General features: G+C 48.1%; 1 protein-coding gene across 1 annotated transcript in view; it reads right to left on the bottom strand.

Annotated features, from left to right (window-relative positions):
• The window catches only part of KIAA0040 (KIAA0040 ortholog), a 28,614-nt gene extending 11,497 nt beyond the window's left edge, over positions 1-17,117 (bottom strand). Inside the window, exon 1 of the mRNA XM_033092052.1 lies at positions 16,713-17,117. The gene's annotated coding sequence lies outside the window, so the exon portion shown is untranslated. The remainder of the gene's footprint in view (positions 1-16,712) is intronic.
• Positions 17,118-17,608: the final 491 nt, after the last annotated feature.

Genomic DNA, 17,608 nt, shown 5'->3' on the forward strand with positions numbered 1-17,608 from the left:
CCAGTCTCATTGGTGGCCTTTGATGAGAATTACCCACCACTTAGCCCACAGGCCAGCCAGGTCCTCCAGCCAAGCAACTCATTTCAGCAGGAAATAACGATCAAGAAAAATCCCGTATCAAGAAAAATCCCGTATCGCTGAAGGCAGTGGGGTGGGGGGGTGCTTTATCAGCTCCTAAATACTCACCCACCTCCTTTTCCCTCAGTCACAAAGGGCGCATTGTAGCTGGGACTTTCTGATAACAAGGGATCCTTTCCTAATTACTACATGCTCTGTTTCAGGTTCAGCAGAAAAGAAAATTAAAAAGCTCCATTTCACTCCAGGTTCAGATGAGTCAGCCTTTCAATCAATCAAGGATTAATTAAGCTAAGCTAGGAAATACAGGGGAGCTAAAAGACACCCTCTATCTACTCAAAGACGATACCAGGGAAATAAACAGAGAAGAATTTAAGAACAATGGGAAGAGTTCACAAAGGTTTTCATCTGGGCTTTCTGTTATGGGAGGCCTAGCATCTCCAGTTGCTTTATTTTCCTTTACTCTTACTCCTTCCCTCTTTGCTTCCTTTTCTCTCTCCTTATCCCTAATTTCGTTGTCTCCAAAGATCCATGCCGTGGACTCTGTGAATAATTAGTCTTTTTCAGTCATCCTTAGGATAAGATGCTGGAAATCATGTCTGAGTCTGTGCAAATTCCACCTGTACTAATTATGATGGAATACAGTACTTTCAGCCTGTTAGCAAGTCAACAAATTCCTCATATTTATGTCCCTGGGATCATCAAGGAAATGTCCTGGTTTTTCTTCTCCTAAACCAGAAAATGTGTAGTCAAGAATTTTGCCTCCCCCACTACCATAGTGTGGAGTCTGGGCAACGTGCATTAAGCACTTTTTAAGTTTTCTCTTCTGTAACTAGATATTTGCTCCTTTCTCAGAGGGTTAGGTGTCTTCTCCATGGTACTACATCATTTTAACCTCACGACCTACCACAGCGCCTGGAAGAAAGCAGGATGGCCATAAGTATTTGTTGAATGGATGGATGAACGAATGAGGGAGTGAGTGCATTGCCGGGAGGAATAAAAGAGATAATGAGTAGTAAAGCTTGCAGCTTAAGCATACCTCACACAGTGGGTGTCTTAAAATTGCCTTGGCAACTGCATAATACTCTATTTGTTATACCATTCATATTGTGTGAAAGGTGAAAATATCCATTTAAAGACTTATTTTGTTGTAACCAGTGAGTCAATTTGTCACTAAACTGGTTTAAAGAGCGAGTCAGCCAACTGCTAGGGAATCAGGGCAGACGCATTGGCCTTTCCTCTCCTTTCTTGCTGACTTGATCCCCATTCGTTCCCAGCCGCGCCTCCCTCTTTCAGCCCTGCTGACCTCTGGGATCTGGTTTCTTAGGGGCGCCTTGTTTTGTCCATCACTATCGACTTTCTGCTCTTCATTTCAGCGAGAATGCTCACTTGTTTTCCTTTGACTGGCCTCTTTTGACATAGATACCTCAGCAGGCCAAAACCTCAAAACAGAGGGTTGGCAAATGTCCTATCACCTTTCACAGGGACAGGGGATGGTCCATTGAATCAAAAAGCCACCATTTGTTGCGTTTTTAGAAAGTGTACTACTCTGTGTGTAATCAGGATTTTACAAACACAGCCTCATTCAACAACTCAGGAGGTGGGCCCTTTTATGCCCATTATACAGGTGAGAAAACTGAGGCTACCAGAGATGATACGATTTGCCCAAGGCCATGCAGCTACTAAAGTGCAGGAGAGGTTTGACTCGAGTCCTGTCTGAGTCCAAACATCTTGCTGTAACCACTCGGCCACACAGCCACCGTCCTCAGGAAAGTCTCCCTCTGGGGACTTTAGTCTCTGGGACTTCCCCTAGGATAATGGGGTGTTCACCCACTCATTCATCCATCAAACATTGGAAAGCTTGCCATGTGTGCCACACCCCACCCATGCTTAATTAAGACATCTTCTGTGCCTTCAAGGAGATCACATTTTAAGAGGACCAAAAATGTAAGAAATATAGTGTCACATGTGACAGTGCGTGTTAGGGACCCAAAAGCATGAATGAAACTCCCTGGGGTGCTCAGTGGCAGTCCAGGAGCTATAACCAACCCATAGGCACTTTTATTTTTTTGCCTCCTCTGATTTGCATATAAAATTCTCAATCTTTAGCTCGTCCTGAAATGTGGCCACCCTAACCTGCCATATACCCGCGATGGGCTGGAGCTTTAGAAGGGCCTGTGTTCTCTCCGTTCCACACGGTAGGCCCCACCCTGCCTCTTCACCTAGTCCTCTCACCTGCAGGCATTTTCAGTTCGCGGCCTCTGGACTGTCACATGTAGTCCAGAGTGGGGACTATATTACCTGCTCTTGGTGCTGTTGTCTGTGTAGGGGAGAGCCACACAGGGGGGCTTGAAAAAAGAGAAAAAGGCAAGCCTTGCTTTCCAGCTATAACCTCCAGTTAGATGGCCTGACGCAGGTCTTTGGCTACATCAAAGGATAAGGACGAGGGACATTTTGCAAGAGGAATTAGTACATATCATACTGTCCCCAGGTACAATACAAAAGGCTGGCCGAGAGGTGCAGTGGAAGGAATATGGAGCCAGGAGTCAGAGGACCCACTTCTAGTCCAGGTTCAGTTGTCCTCCAAGCCTCTGACCTTGGGCAAATCAGTTCAGCGTTCTGAGCCCTTTCCTCATCTGAAATATGAGACTATTAAGCAGCCCAGATAGCTCTCAAGATTATTGTGAAGAAAGACAGGACGTGTGAAAAGGATACCGAGAAGGGAAAATGGCAATCTAAATGCAAGATAGTGGTGTGTTAGTGGATTATATTAAAAAGCTGGATTAAAGCTAAAATGAGAACCCTGGGCTGCTCTGACTGACGCAGCCCGCCACCCTCCTGACCCCTCCCCTCCCTTTCCCCCAGGTCCTTTATGACTCAGCGTCATTAGGAGCTACGTTTCCAATTTGGAGGATTTACAGGCACATACTCTGACACCACTCACACTTGTTTGCCGTCTGGGTATATCCAATCTGACCACATCCTGGTGTTAGTGCTAATAAAACCTGTAGCCATGGTTACAGTGAAATGCCTTGGTCATACAGCTCTCATTTGTACCGTTCAAACCTATTTGGTAAGAGTCTTGAGCCAGTTTTTGTGGGTGTGGTAAGCATCTAGGTAAAGTTTTATTTTTGGAGATGGTGAGCAGAGCCTTTGAGGTCATTTTTGAGTTAGGAGTGGCTGGGGAGGGGCGGTGACTTCTCTGTTCCACAAATAAAGGGGAGGAGGCTCTGTGTCTGACTCCAATAGGAGACAGTTAAGGCTTCAACGGTCATATCCTCTTGGAAGGAAAGTGTGTTTTTGAAAAAGCAAGAAGACAACCAAGCACTTGTGTGATTCAGAGTCTCCCACACAGGGGATCCTTCAAAAACAGACCTTAAATTTGAAGTCGCATAATTCTGGAGAAGTCGCATAATTCTGGAGAAGTCGCATACCATTGGAGAAGAGAACTCAGAGTTCTGCAAACTTGGCAGTGATAACAGAATGACTGATTTATTTGTCTCGGCGGTGATGGGAAAGAGGTTGATGGACTGGAACACTTGCAAACTAACGGAGGCGCAAAAGCACACAATTATGCAACTAAAAAGCCATACAGATAGGGCTTTATTTTCCTCTCCATGTCCTCCGTTCATTTAATGTTTACAAAAGTTCAGGGCAATTCAAAGCCCGGAGCTCCCTTGCTATAATATTAGGGCTTACAAGGTAAAGGCCAAAGCGCAGAGGGAGTGAGCAGAAGTAATGTCATGTCAATCACAGCTCAGCCCCGCGGAGGACGCAGCCCAGTGGTCCTTAGAGGGGCTGATGCTGCTGGAGGATGAGCCTCCACTTCTGCATCCCTAATGTCGCGTGGGGCTTGTTTCCATCCGCAGTTTTGATAAATAATTGTTGGTGAAGGCATAGGACCTACGTGGGTGCCCTAAGGATTTACTGGGCACCGACTCAGGCCAGCAGCACCCTTCTTTTTGGTTGTTGTTGCTTCGGCACCCTCTTTCTTTGATACAGATGGCATTTTCTGTCTCATCAAATGAAGCTTTAGGTGCCTCTGTGCAAAAGTAGATGGTTACTTCTAAGCTCCTGTTATAGAGAAATTCTGGAGTGTCCACTGGCTTCACCCCATCCTCGATCCCCTTGCTGCCTGCCCTCGTCCCCAAACGCCTTCTTGTCCACCACTGAAATGCCCTTCCCAAGGCAGGCTGCAGGTATCGCAAATGTGCAAATATGTGATTTGGGAGAACGGATGGAAGGAACTGGAAGGAACTACTTAGGCTGAGGGTTGTGGAGGGGAGGGGGCGGGCGGAGGGGCGTCCCTGTGGATACTAAGGTGTGTATACACACACACACACACACACACACACACACACACACACACCCTCTTCCCCCGGCCTCCCCCCTCTATCCCCCATCCCCCACCTCTGCTCCATCCTTGCATGGAGACCTCAAAGCTTTAGGGAAGACTTTCTGGAAAGCACATGGGCCACTGGGGGTGCGGGGATGAGGCCGGGACACATCGACCTTGTCTCGAGCTCTCGGGCCTCGTGGCTCGGCTGCCTGGAGGCTCAGCACCAGCCTTGAGACTTTATCCCCCATTAGCAGCCCAGCATACCTTCTTTTGGTTTTGTTTTTGTTTTTTATTATCCGACTAACACTGAAAGTGTCAGGGTCTTGGAGAAATGGAAAATCGGGTGGGAACCTTTTGATAGAGCAGTCGGTCTGAACACGTGGCCCTGCCTGGGCTAGCAGGAAGGCAGGGGACGGTCCTGGGGACAGGAGTTGGCTTGGGGCAGCCAGAGGAGCGGGCGGGTATCATGTCATGTCTGAATAGGGGTGGACAGTTCTGCTCCTCGGCGGAGAGCCTGTGCGACCCCAGTTCTGGGTTTGACGTTCATCTGCTTGTATTTGTTTAGGATCCTATGAGCTGAATTCTTGGCTAAAACATAGGGGGCGCTCATAGACTGGAATGAGAAGCCAGCTCAAATTCTCACCTGTGACAGCGTGTATCCTTGGGAAGGGCATTCCGTTGCTTTGGGCCTCAGTTTTTCCATCTCCAAAATGGGGAGAAAGTCTGGACATATACACAAGACAGTGATAGTATGTGATGTCTTGATGGGAGGACATTGAAGCAGGGCTGGAAGGGAGACTGGTTTTCCTCTCAGTCCCTTCGTACCGTTCTGAAGGTCTGATCCTATGCATGCGCTTTCTAAAGTAAACAGAACCTGGAAGTGAATACCTGCCTCACAGGTCCTCGTGTCTAAGCACACGATGCCCGTGAATGTGCTCCTAGGCTGTCAGGAACCAGACAAATATTGAGAGTCATGACTGGTGTTATTCCCGACTAAGGTTGGAACATAGCAAAAAGCATGACTCCTCAGCTCTGCCAGGTAATCAGTGGCTTGGAGTTCTTGGGAAATTTCCTCCCATGATGGGAGGTCTTCCGCCTCCAACCCAGAGTGGATGGGTGGACACCGCCCCGCTCACCCTACCAGTGGTGCTGGGCAGCTTGGATCCTCCACGTGCCATACAACGCAGGTTTCCCAGGCCTGGCCATGCATGGAGCGTGTCCACCTTGCTGAGCAAGTTCTGACAAGCACATTCCATTTTTGCCTGCAGGCCCTGGGGCCCAGCCTGCCTGGGGTGAGCAGGGGCGTGGTATGTGCAGGGTAGCTGCCCCCCGACCGACTCGGGGTGGGAGGTTTGTATAGACTGGGTGTGAGTCTCCCTTAGGCTGTGTACTGGGTCACTATAATACAAGTGACTCTGTGAGCATCTTGTTCTTTGGATGTCAAGAGGCTAATAGTCTGAATAACAATTATCTGCATTAATAAAATGTGCCCTTGGATCACTTTTCCGGAGGTGGCACGTGGATTTCATTTCAGGAAGTGCTGGTTAACTTAAGTATCTACTAGTGTGAGCAGCGTGGTGCAGAGCTGGACAGAGAAGTGTGAGAGCCGGTTCCTAACCTGGGAGGGTTTCTTACTGGAAGCTGAAACACTGCAAGTCCTGCCAGGTGGCTGGTAGTTCAAGTCCCTGAACCCCAAACCTCCTCATCTCTAGGATGGGAATAAAGTAAGCCCCCGACTTCATCAGCATCTACTGTTGCTGTGAAAGTCCCACAATAACCTCATGAGCATTCTTGATAAAGTGAAAATGCTCTCCCAGGTTTAATATCCAAAGACAATAGTAAGCAATGAGAGGCTCAAGGGAGTAGCAGAAAATACCAAAATGCACGCGCCATTAGAGAGGAAGGGGTCGACGACGGAGGGGGCCGCATGGAGGGGATGGGTTGTGCTGGTCCTGGCACTGCCTGTTACCACAGGGAGGGGTGGACATCCAGGGGGGAGAAGGGAAGGTGGGGGGAGCTGGATAGGATGGGAAAGCAAGAGCAAAGGCCCAGAGGCCAGCACATTCAGCGTTTGGGACTGGGTGGCAGTGAAGAAACCTTCGGAGGCAGACTGGCAAGTGAGGTGGTACCGGCAAGGCTGGGGAGATTCCAGACGGCTCTGAAGGCCTAACGGAGGTTCCGGAAGTTGGTGAGCAGGGGAGACAGAGCAGCGTGAAGGTTTCAGAGGCCACAGCCTCTTACCTGATCCCTCTCGTAATTCGAAGCATGCTTGGCCATCACCCAGGCCTGGGCAGGATCGAACCCCTTGGCTCAGTAATCACAAATATTATAATTAAAACAAAATCCTTTTATTAATAGGAAGCGCACTTGCTCCCTTCGACAAAATCTGATGACGAACTGAAATGAAATATCACCAAACCCATCAGAAAGAAACTGCTATTTATCTCCCGACCCCTTGGGAACGGTGGAGGAAGATAAAAGCTCTGGGGCAATCTCTCCTCCAGTCCTCGAACTAACACTGGACCGGGCGTGCGAGGTGTCTGTGGGGGGGGAACCATCAAAGACCCTGAGCTGACCACTCATTTTAATTTGTTCAAGGCGTCTGCAAACATGTTTTTCCTTCAGTCCACTGTGCTGTGAGGAGGGAAGGGATTTCTTGCCCTATTTCACAGATGAAGAAACTCAAGAGCAGAAATGTGTTCAAAGTTTGTTTAAAATGGCCGAGTGGGTGAGTGGCCAAGGGCAGACAGGGCTCTAGTTTCCTGGCTCCCCAGGGGGACGCTCTCTCACTACACTAACTCCTGAAAGCACCAAGAGGAGGAGTGAGAAGAGGTGAAGAGGGCAACCAGTCACTTTTGCACTTCACAAGCCTTTTCATTTCTCAGACTCCTGAGATTTGTTTGGGGGCCTCTCTTGTTTGGGGACCTCACGCACGCTTCTTTCTCTGGAACCCCCAATGTTCCCCCAATCCCACCCCAACCACTACACTCTTTATTTGAGTCTCAGCTTAAATAGCGTTGCCCTTGGGAAACCTTCCAGGACCTCACTGAGGTAACAGTCCGTCCTCACGCCCTTCACTGTCCCCTTACAACAAGCCCCAACCTGCTCATTGTTTATTTAGTCTCATTGTTTATTTAGTCATCTTGCTTTGTAGGCAGAATCTATTTCCACCACGGCATGCCCAATATCTGGGGCATGTTTTGCTTTTGGAAAATATTTGCTGAAGTAATGAACATTGTTTTAGACAAGGAAACCGAGGCCGACTGAAATGAAATACCCACAGTCTCACAGCTAATCAGGGGCTGTTCTTCCCCTAAATATCCAGAGCTCGCTCCACGCGGTCACGTGTGTTTTGGAGTTCACACACAGACTGTCATCAGAAAGAACAAGATATGCAGGGGAGAAAAATCCACCAGCTGAAATTTCGGTATTCTGGGTTTGGAGAACTCTTACAGCCTGGGCTCTGATGCCGGATATTCTTGAACATTCCAGCATGCAGGCACACTCTGCAGGCCTCTTTGGGTGACTGGCTATGTTTGAGTGTCCAGTGAGGCTATGACTAGAAACAGAGAGGACAGCAGTGAGACCTGACTTTCCAAGTTCGCTGGCCTCGGCCTCATGAGGTGCCACACTGAATATTTAGATGACTCAACTTGAACATAAGGCTACCACCATGCTGTTGGAAAGCCCTGATCAGTCCTTCAGGGATGTTTTTTCATATGTGACCATGAAAGCAAATTGTGTAAGAAAACTCGAGTGGATAAGGAATAGTCCTTTCCCCACCGACTTGAAACACACTTTATCCCTTTGTATATTCTTAAGTGGGTGATAATCCTAATTTTAAATCTGAGGTCACAAGGGTAATCAAAGCTGGATTCAGTTGTCTCTGGTTTAACGGGATAGCTTTCTGTCTCTCTCTTTCTCTCTCTGTCTCTCTTTCTCTCTCTCTCTCTCTCTCTCTCACACACACACACACACACACACACCCACACACGCATGCACGCACGCATGCATACACACACACTCTTAGCACAAAATTGGTAGAAACCAAATGAGACATTTGTCCAAGAGGGGCAAACCTAGATCAGAGGTTGCAAATCAGAAGCCCACCAGGTAGATGTAACCAGCGAATGGATTTTGTTTGATCTTTAGCTTTCCAATTTCACAGCGTGTCCTCTCTCTATTCCACCCCGCCTTTTAGGTGGGCCCGCCTGGGTCAAAGCCTGGCCCCCCCATTCATGAGCTGTCTAACCATCTCCTTCCTGTGGTCCCTGGGCCACATCTGTTTTGAGAAAGCCTGTGAGTTGAAAGAGGTCCCAGGCGTGGAGTCGGGTACCAGCATGACCCAGTAGAAGTTCCATCTGCAGAACATGTGTCTCTCGTGAGCAACTATTATGTGGCAGATAGTGTGCCCTGGGAATGCAATGGTGAAGGGTGGTGCCAAAGAAGGGTGACTGGGGGAGAGTCAAGTCCTCTCAAGGGTAGCAAATGTTTTAAATAAAAGACTACACTTAATTTAGATTTCATCTCCTAAGATGAAAGAAGAAATGTCCATCAGGAGCAACAGATTCCATGGGAAGTCTGTTGCCCAGAGCTAGGCTAAGTGCTCTTTCTATGGGCCCCTGTTGTGACACCTGTCATGCCATTCATGACTCTGTATTATAACTGCCTCTTCGTCTGTCCGTTTGCCAAAACAGACTGACTGTAAGCTACTTAGAAGTAGAATGGCTTCTTCCTCATCATCGGTGGCAGTTGCACAGTTCCTTTGTAGGGAAGGCTTATGGATAGTACTCTGGAGACAGGGGAAGAACACTTAGCTCTTGGTAGAGACCTCAGTTTCCTCATCTGTAAAATAGGGATAACAGTTGAGCTGTCACGGGAGTTAAATGAGAGGAAGTAGGTAAAGAGCTTAAAGCAAGGCCCCGTACACATGCATACAGTCCTCCATAAATGTGGCTGTTGTTATCTGTTTCTTCCTTCTCACACCAAGAACAATTTCTAATTTAACCAAATATGTTCCTTGTCAAGCACCCAAATAACTCTGCATCTCTAGGACAACAAGAGGCAAAATTTAATATCACATTAACACATGAGATCAAAGGCAACAAATACGAGACCAGGCCTAGAAATTTAGTATGCCACTACACATGCATATTACCTCAAGAAAAGGAAGTGAATTTATAAGTATGTTGATAAAATTGTGGGAGAAGGGAAAATAGTTTGGTGGTTCCTCAAAAAGTTAAACTAAGAATTACCATATGATCCAGCAATTCCCCTTATATGTATATGCCCCAAGCAATTGAAAATAGGTTCTCAAACAAATTCTTGTGCACGCATATTCACAACAGCCAAAAGGTAAAAACAACTCAAATGCCTATCAACAGACGAACGGATCAATTGTGCAATCCACATACAATGGAATATTATACAGCCATGAAAAAGCATAAAGCACCAATAGATGTGCAACCACGGATAAATCTTGAAAACATTATGCTAAATGAAAGAAGCCAGACATAAAAGCTCTTGCACCGTATGATTCCATTCAATTTATATGTAATATCAGAATAGATAAATCCACAGAGACAGAATGCAGATTGGGGGTTGCCAGGGGCGGGGAAGATGGAACAATAGGGGGTAACTGCTTAGTGGAGATGATGAAAAAGTATTTTGGGTGATGAAAAAGTATTTTGGAACTAGACAGAGGTGGTGGTTACACAACATCATGAATATATTAAATGCCACTGACTTGTTCACTTTAAAATGGTTATTTTTTATATAATGTGATTTTCAACTAAAAAAAGTGGGAGGAGATAATGCAAAATTTCTTAAAAGTTAATAGATAAGAAATGGAAAAGAATGGTATAGTTCTCATTATTAATTATTTAAGAAGTATAAAATGTCATAGCTGATTTTTTTAGTGTGAATACCGTGTTTCCCCGAAAATAAGACCTAGCCAGACAATCAGCTCTAATGTGTCTTTTGGAGCAAAAATTAATTTAAGACCCAGTATTTTATATTATATTATATTATATCATATTATATTATATTATATTACATTAAAGACTGGGTCTTATAGTAAAAGATGCATTAGAACTGATTGTCTGGTTAGGTCTTATTTTTGGGGAAACACAGTATATTTATTCACTCCAAAACCAAATGTTGAATGACCACATACCTCAGTGGTATAAATATTATTTAAGGAATAATATTTTTAAACCACTGAAAACTTATTCCTGGAAAATGTCCGTCAGGAGCATCAGACCTTCTTCCCCATGTGGCACATGCTCTGTGACAGTGTTCCCTTGTCCCAGACAGGGTGGGGGACATGCAAGACGTCTGTCTGGAAATGAGATATTCTTTCCATGACCAGCTATGAAAATCTGTGCCATCCATCATTGAAAAGCCAGCTCTTTCCTCAGAGGGGTCTACCACATCCTCACGCAAAACTACCAAGTAGTTGGAAATCAGCAAGTATCCTGAGTCCCCCGCACGTCTTGCCTCGTTTCTGAACCACAGAAGGCTTTGAGCCAAATGCCCCGTGGACAGGACCTGAGTTTCTAATTTGAAAGCAGGGAGCTCCGAGCAGGTCCTGTCTGGGTGGCGTGCCATGCGAATGTGCTCCCCGCTCCCGTGGAGGTTTCATGACGGGATGGTGTGGGTCACCCAGCTAGGCCACTCGGGTGCTGTGCTGGGAACTGCTGCTCAGCCGACTGTGGGCCGTGGGCTCCAGGGAATGTTTCCGGTCAGGAGTGGACGGTGGAGGAACAGCAGGGAGGGTGGGAGGCATCAGTCATTTACAAGAAAGGGGCTGGACGGATGGGGCGAGTCTGCAGGACGAGCTTTAATTAAGAGCTCTCTTTCAGCTTTGCCACTTCTCCCGAGCGTAACGTGACTAAACAACTGTGATGGGCTCGTAAAGCAGCCTGACGGGTGGGGGGCCGCGATGGCTGTTTTGCTTGCGTGCTTCAGAGTCTTAGCAGCACTGTTCATTCAGCAAATGGCTACGGACGGCCTGGCCTGAACATCTGTGGGGGCCAAGAAAGGTTGGATGGAATTTGTTGACTCCAGGTCCCTAATCATTGGGAAGGTCACTTAGACCCCAGTGTTAGTTCCTGGGTGACTTCAGGTCACTGTGCCTGAGTGGCTCTCTGGAGTCCCAGGGCATTGACAGCAAAGGGGCTTTGAGAGGCCAGTACTTTGTCCCCCCAGGGGAGCTGCATAAGAAGCTAAGATCAGAAAACAGGAGGAGAAGGACACAGACTCAAGATCTGACTTGGATGGGGTAGGAAGGGCAGACTCCTGACTGGCAATGCAGCATTCTCTTTGTTTTTTAAGGTGGCCCTGGTCACGTGTGATTAGGTTAAGACACGGCATGTCCACCGGGTGCCATTCTGTTCCTACGATACTACAGCTAATGGAACTACCCGTTTCCACTGCTTCCTTTTCTGCCCCCGACCCCAGCCTCGACACCCATCTCTAAACCTGCGTGCCCCCCGTTTCCTTCTCAGGACAGTGCGAAAACCAAAAGGACTATAACATGCAGCTCTCCTTGTGGTGATGATAACGTTTCCCTCTCTTCTGCCAGTTCTCTTTTATGACTTGCCTGGAAAATGAGAAGACAGTACTGGGGAGCTCTCCTTAAGCCTATCTGGCTTGAAATTCGGGTTGTATTTGAAGAGAATAAAAGTCAACTGAAAAAGCATCTTAACAGGAAGGAGTTATAGACGGTGAAGAGCAAGCGCAGGTCTGCAGTGCCTTATACACACAGCCTTCACTTTTGACCAAGAAACAAAACAGGGATGAGGTTTGTTTTTCATTTCTTAGCAACAAACTCCATGGAGCTGCTTGTTTACAGTCGTGGGAGCAAGCTTCTTCCCAGGGTCCGGGATTTGGTTTGGACACTGCCACAGCCCCTCGGGAGTTGCCCTGAAAAAGGAATCTCGTGTTTGCATGAAGTTCATTTTGGAACTCAGCGCCGCTCATCCAGTCTTCGCTAAAGGTCCACGCATGTCCCAGGTGAGGCTCTGAGATGGCGTAGGCCGATGGGAGCAGTCAGAAACCTGAGCGGCTCTGTGGCCCGCACGGAATTTGCTGTACGTTTCGTTTCGCTGCTCGGAGAGGGGAACAGGCCGTCCTGCCACTCACTGTACCTGTGACAAGTCTCAGGAGCTCCTGTGATTTTCCTCGAGCCTTTCTCATTGAGTGATAAGTTGTGTGTCGATATTTGATGTGTACTTCTGGCCGTGCCACAGGTCTCCATACAGTCTTCATGAGCAGTTTCCCCAAACACCAAAAGGGTTTCAGTTCATGAAGGCACCCGGTGCTAGTTCCCTTCTTCAGGCATTTTTGGGGGAATTCTTGAGAACAGTTGAAGGATTGAAGTGGAGGAAACAGAAGGGATGAGGTCTGCCCGCATCACACAGATCTGCTCCCGGTTTTCACTGGAGGCTACTTGGGGGGGAAGACTCAGCTTCAAATGCAGTCTTTTCATTTTACCTCTCGAGCGTCTGTGTGTGTCCCTGTGTGTGAGGTACAGAAAGTGCAGGTGGTGCAAACCCTAGCGTGTCCACTATTCCTGAATGGAGTGACCGAGCTCAGATTCCGGTCTCTCCCTCACCCAGCTGTTGACCCGGGCACACACTTCACCTCCCTGAACCTTAGTTTGCTCATCTGTGAAGTGAGGGGGTGGGGCTGGCTCATCACTCAAGGGTTTTTCCATTTGAAGTCTTTCCGTCTGTGGTTACTTCCTTTTCCTCATCAACAGCCAGCCTTATTAGAAGTTTGTTGACTTGAAAGTTTTGATGCCAGCATAAAATTTAAACTTCACTGGGTTGGAATATGGCAGGCTTCCGTGCTTAGGACAGAGGGAAAAAAATCACAGATACACCCAAGGCATCAACTGACTCTCAAAGTCAGGGCCACTGCTGGTTTAAGCGTCACCTTCGTGGACCCAGCCGCACGTGGCCTGGACTCATGGCCTGAGGAGTGAAAGAGCAGTTGCTTGCAGCTCCGTGAGCCCCCGGAGTCCTTTTGGAGACCACAACCTGCATGCAGTTCGTAAAGCATTCACTGCTTTGGGCTCTGATGACTGTAGGTAAGGAGTAAAAAGAGAAGCGGCCAGGATAGATGTGTGTCACTGATAGGACGGCAGAAGACTTAATAATTACTGCCTTAAAATACGTCATGCAGTTAAAAAGCCGCAAGTCTGGGCCTAAGACGCTGCCAAGATCTTATGCCTACATGGTCCATGTGATTTCGCAGGTTCAAGAGGCAAGATTAGTAGTAATAAAACCCCTTACATTTTTATAAAACCTTACAATGTGTGTAACACTTGAAATGTGCTTTTTTTGATTTGAATCTAATTCTCACCATTGTCCCGGTGGGTAATAATTATCCCCATTTTAAATATAAAGGAAGTGAAGCTGAGAGATTCAAAGACTTGTTCAAGGGTTGCTATAAATGCTCAAGGCAAGAACTGAACTCATGTCTGTCTAGCTCCAAGTTCAAGGTTTTTTCCTTCTACTCCAGGTCACATAAGATCCTGATGTGGGCAATGGCAGCCAGGTCTAAAGGCCTACGTTCTAGAGGTTTAGAATTAGTCTGAGAACGTCACCCTTCTTGTTTTAGCGATAGAGGACTCTCCCACACAGGTGCAGTAACTAGACTAGGCATATGAGTTCTGGGGAGGTCCTGGCACATCTTACAGTTGAACTAACGTATTCATTTCTCACACAGGGACGTGAATCCTCGGGATTGGGGGATTGGCTTGTTTGGTTAAATGCGTCTGTATTACCTGTACACCGTTAACCCAGGACTCTCGCCAGCATATCAGGTTATCACCCTGCAAGGCACCCGGGGAAAACCTGGGGAGTCCAGAGAGTCATTGGATAGGTCACCGTGTGATATGAAAATAATATCTGTAGGCCATTACCGGCAAATCCAAGGCTCTCAGCATTATCATGGTCTCGCGATAGCGTTACCACAGGCTTCTTTAGCTGCCATCTGCACTGCTTGCATGTACAACACCTGGATAGTTACATTGGAGCATCCTCCATCTCTCCCTGAGCTCCAGACCTGACGACTCCCTGCCTACCATGTATCTCCACCTGGACCTCTCCGGGGAATATTCAACTTCAATGTGTCTGAAGTGTTAACTGTCTTCTTCTCCCATAATCCACTTTTCAAGGCCACTCCTCTAGTTCATATGACTCCCAATGCATCACAATGCACCCCCACCCCCAGCTCAACAACCTGTCAGCATCCTGTCTTCCATTCATTCACTTGGACACCAGGCACTTGGGCACCTCCTCACCACATTCACTTGGGCACCAGGCACTTTTGACTCTCTTTCCTAAAAACACCACTAACATCCGGTTTCTGCTGCCATTACCTTACTTAAGGTCCTCCTTACCTCTGCATCCCATCTCTCCAAGCCAGCCTCCATCTGGCCATTAGTTCTCTCTTCAAACACAAATTCCCTGCTTAAAAACCCCAATGACTTCCCATGCCTACGGGAGAGAGCTCACCATTCTTAGTGTAGTAATGTAACCCCCATAATGTGCAGTTCCCCTAACCTGCCCTTGACTTTGCAGATACTCTTTCTTATGCCTGGACACACACGTCCCAGAGATCTCTTACTCCTTCTCCACACCCTGCTCATCCGTTGCTTTTGCGGTGTTGACTTTCCGGATAATTCCTGGAGGAGTTTATCACTCCCTCCTTTGGATAGTTTCAGTGTCCCATGGCTCCTGCTATTATGATGGATATTATTCTGAACTGTAGTTTGTTTCAATATCTGTCTTATTTATCAGGTTGGAGATCCTCAAAAGCAGAAACTGTCTCATATCTTGGGACTCCAAGGTCTTGGCATACTGCCTGGCACATAGTAGGTACAGTAAATGTTGAGTGAATGGATGGGATAGATGTACCTCCCTCTTTGATGAAATCAGTAACTTAGCTTGTTGAGTGTTCATTATTCTCTTGAGTTTCGTCTTTAGGGAAAAGGGTAGAACTCATCCTCTCTTTATTTCACAGGCTAAATATTGACAGAGTGTGGAGGCTGGGGAAACATTTGTTTTGCAATGCATTTCTTTCCTAAAATTGTTATCTGGGGTGAGAATGGGGAGCCAGAATTTCAGAGGAAACCAAAGGACCCGATCAGATTTTCCAGCACAGCTGCCTCCCCAACCCAGCGCTGGGCAAAGAAAGGGAAGGCACAGGAGACCAGGAAGTGGATGGTAAGACCCTCGCTGAATTCTGTAGGTGGAACTTGCAAACTATTCGCAAAAGGGTTGGACATGAGACACATCAATGCTACTTTTAAGTCCTGATCCTTATAACTCAAGGCTCTCCCATTATCCAACAGGAATTCAAAATGAGGTTCCTTAAAATTAGCTTTGTAGCTTCCCCATGATTTTTAGTGGAGTGAACGAAATGCCAACAGCTTTGAAAGAAAGGTGCTTCTGAGATGCTCAAGTGGACTTTCCCTCCGCTTTCTCAGTCTGCAGAGCGGTCCTGCAAGCATGCTGGCTGCGGGGTTCCCTGTGAAATTAGGGCGGTGCTGGTCTGCTTCGGTTTCCCTTTCGGTTGGCAGGGTTGGTGTTCTCACTGGTAAACATCTGTAGTTTATTTAACTCTATTATTACATAACGTATTCCTGTGAAGCTCTTCAGAATACTAGGGAAACTGGTCTTCTTGTGTCCTCCCTTCTGCCTTCATGGGTGGGTGGGGGCTGAGAGTGGGACCGTATCAAGAGTCAAAGAAGTGAGGAAGCAATCTGTGTCACAAGAAATCCCCAGAGACTCACGGAAGAGCCGGCAGGTTCCCATTCCCCCCTGGCTCCAGGCCATATCTTCGTTTTGACCACTTTCTTAGCCCTGTGAAAATCTGGCAGCACCGGGAAGAATTCAGAAACATCTAAGCCTAACTTTTTGGAGGGTCACAGGCCCTAACTTTTCCAGCAGCAAACAGAATGTGCCTCTGTCCCCTTCAAACCGCTCCTACCGGCAGCTGTTGTCAACTGGAGTCAGAGAACTCCACCCAAACCGCCCAGGAACCCATGTGGACCTAGCCCCGCAGCAGATGTAAGGCTGCCGAGAATCCCCGCAAAGAAGGGGAACTTTGGAGAACTGAAGTTGTGATCGGGGAAGAGGAGATTTAGAAACAATCCTTAAATCTTACTTATCACGGCCTCATCCTTCTCAAGAAAGACGTGAGCAGGAAATCCCTTTCCAGAGAGTAGCTTAAACGGTATTTAAAACCCACATACCCCCAAACCAGAGCAAGTCTGGTGACTCACCTTTCAGGCTCCTGCGGAGGGCTTCCTGCCGCTGCCGCTGTTGCCCAGGGAGGGATCCGCCAGGTGCTGCCCCTCTGACAGCGATCCGGTGGCAGGTCCAGGCTCCTTTTTGGAGCCCCTGCCGGTCTCCCGCGGGGCCCGCAGCCGAAGTGCAGGGTCAGCAGGGGCTGCCCCACGCGGCCCTACCTGCGCCAGACTGAGAAAGGCACCCTCTGTTTTCCCTGCCCGCCTGCCAGCCAACGCCTCTCATTTTTGAGGTTTCACTCTAACTCTGTCCTGCCCCTGATGTCAGAGACTCAACTTCCTGAATCAGCCGTGCTCCGGGGCTCGGCCCAGGAGTCCCACTGGGGCACACAGACCGCGGTGCCCTTGGACTTGGGCGCACACGCCCTAGCCGCGCCCTCCCTCCAGTCTTCCCGCCAGTTACCCTCCCCCCCCTCCGTGTTACGTGTCAGTGCCCCCTCCGTCCCAGGACACGCCTCCTGCGGGACACACAGCCCCTCCTCGCAGGGCGCTGGTCCCCAGTCGCTTTCATAGATACTGGAAAGTTCCCAGCACGTGAGACCTAAGTCGGGGAAACTCAATTTAAGTGGAAACGGCCCAGGGCCGCCTAATAGAGCAGCCTTCTTGGAAGCGGGTAGGAGAGGGAGGCCCTGGGGCGGACTGGGTAAGGGCCAATGCCTTATCTGGATACACAAAAGTGACAGGCTCCCCTAGTCAACTGCTGTGCGCCCAGTGGGGTGCACGCAGCACCTCTGTAAAGTCTGTGTGGCTCCCTGAAGGCACTAAGGGACACTGCACCAACCGGAGCTGTCAGACGCGGAGATGGGAGGGAAGACCGTCTTCAGAAAGCTCTCAGGTCCCTCCCTTCTCATCCTCAGTTGCTCTCCATCCAC

This window comes from Rhinolophus ferrumequinum, chromosome 22 (assembly GCF_004115265.2).
Source record: "Rhinolophus ferrumequinum isolate MPI-CBG mRhiFer1 chromosome 22, mRhiFer1_v1.p, whole genome shotgun sequence".
Taxonomy (NCBI): Eukaryota; Metazoa; Chordata; class Mammalia; order Chiroptera; family Rhinolophidae; genus Rhinolophus; species Rhinolophus ferrumequinum.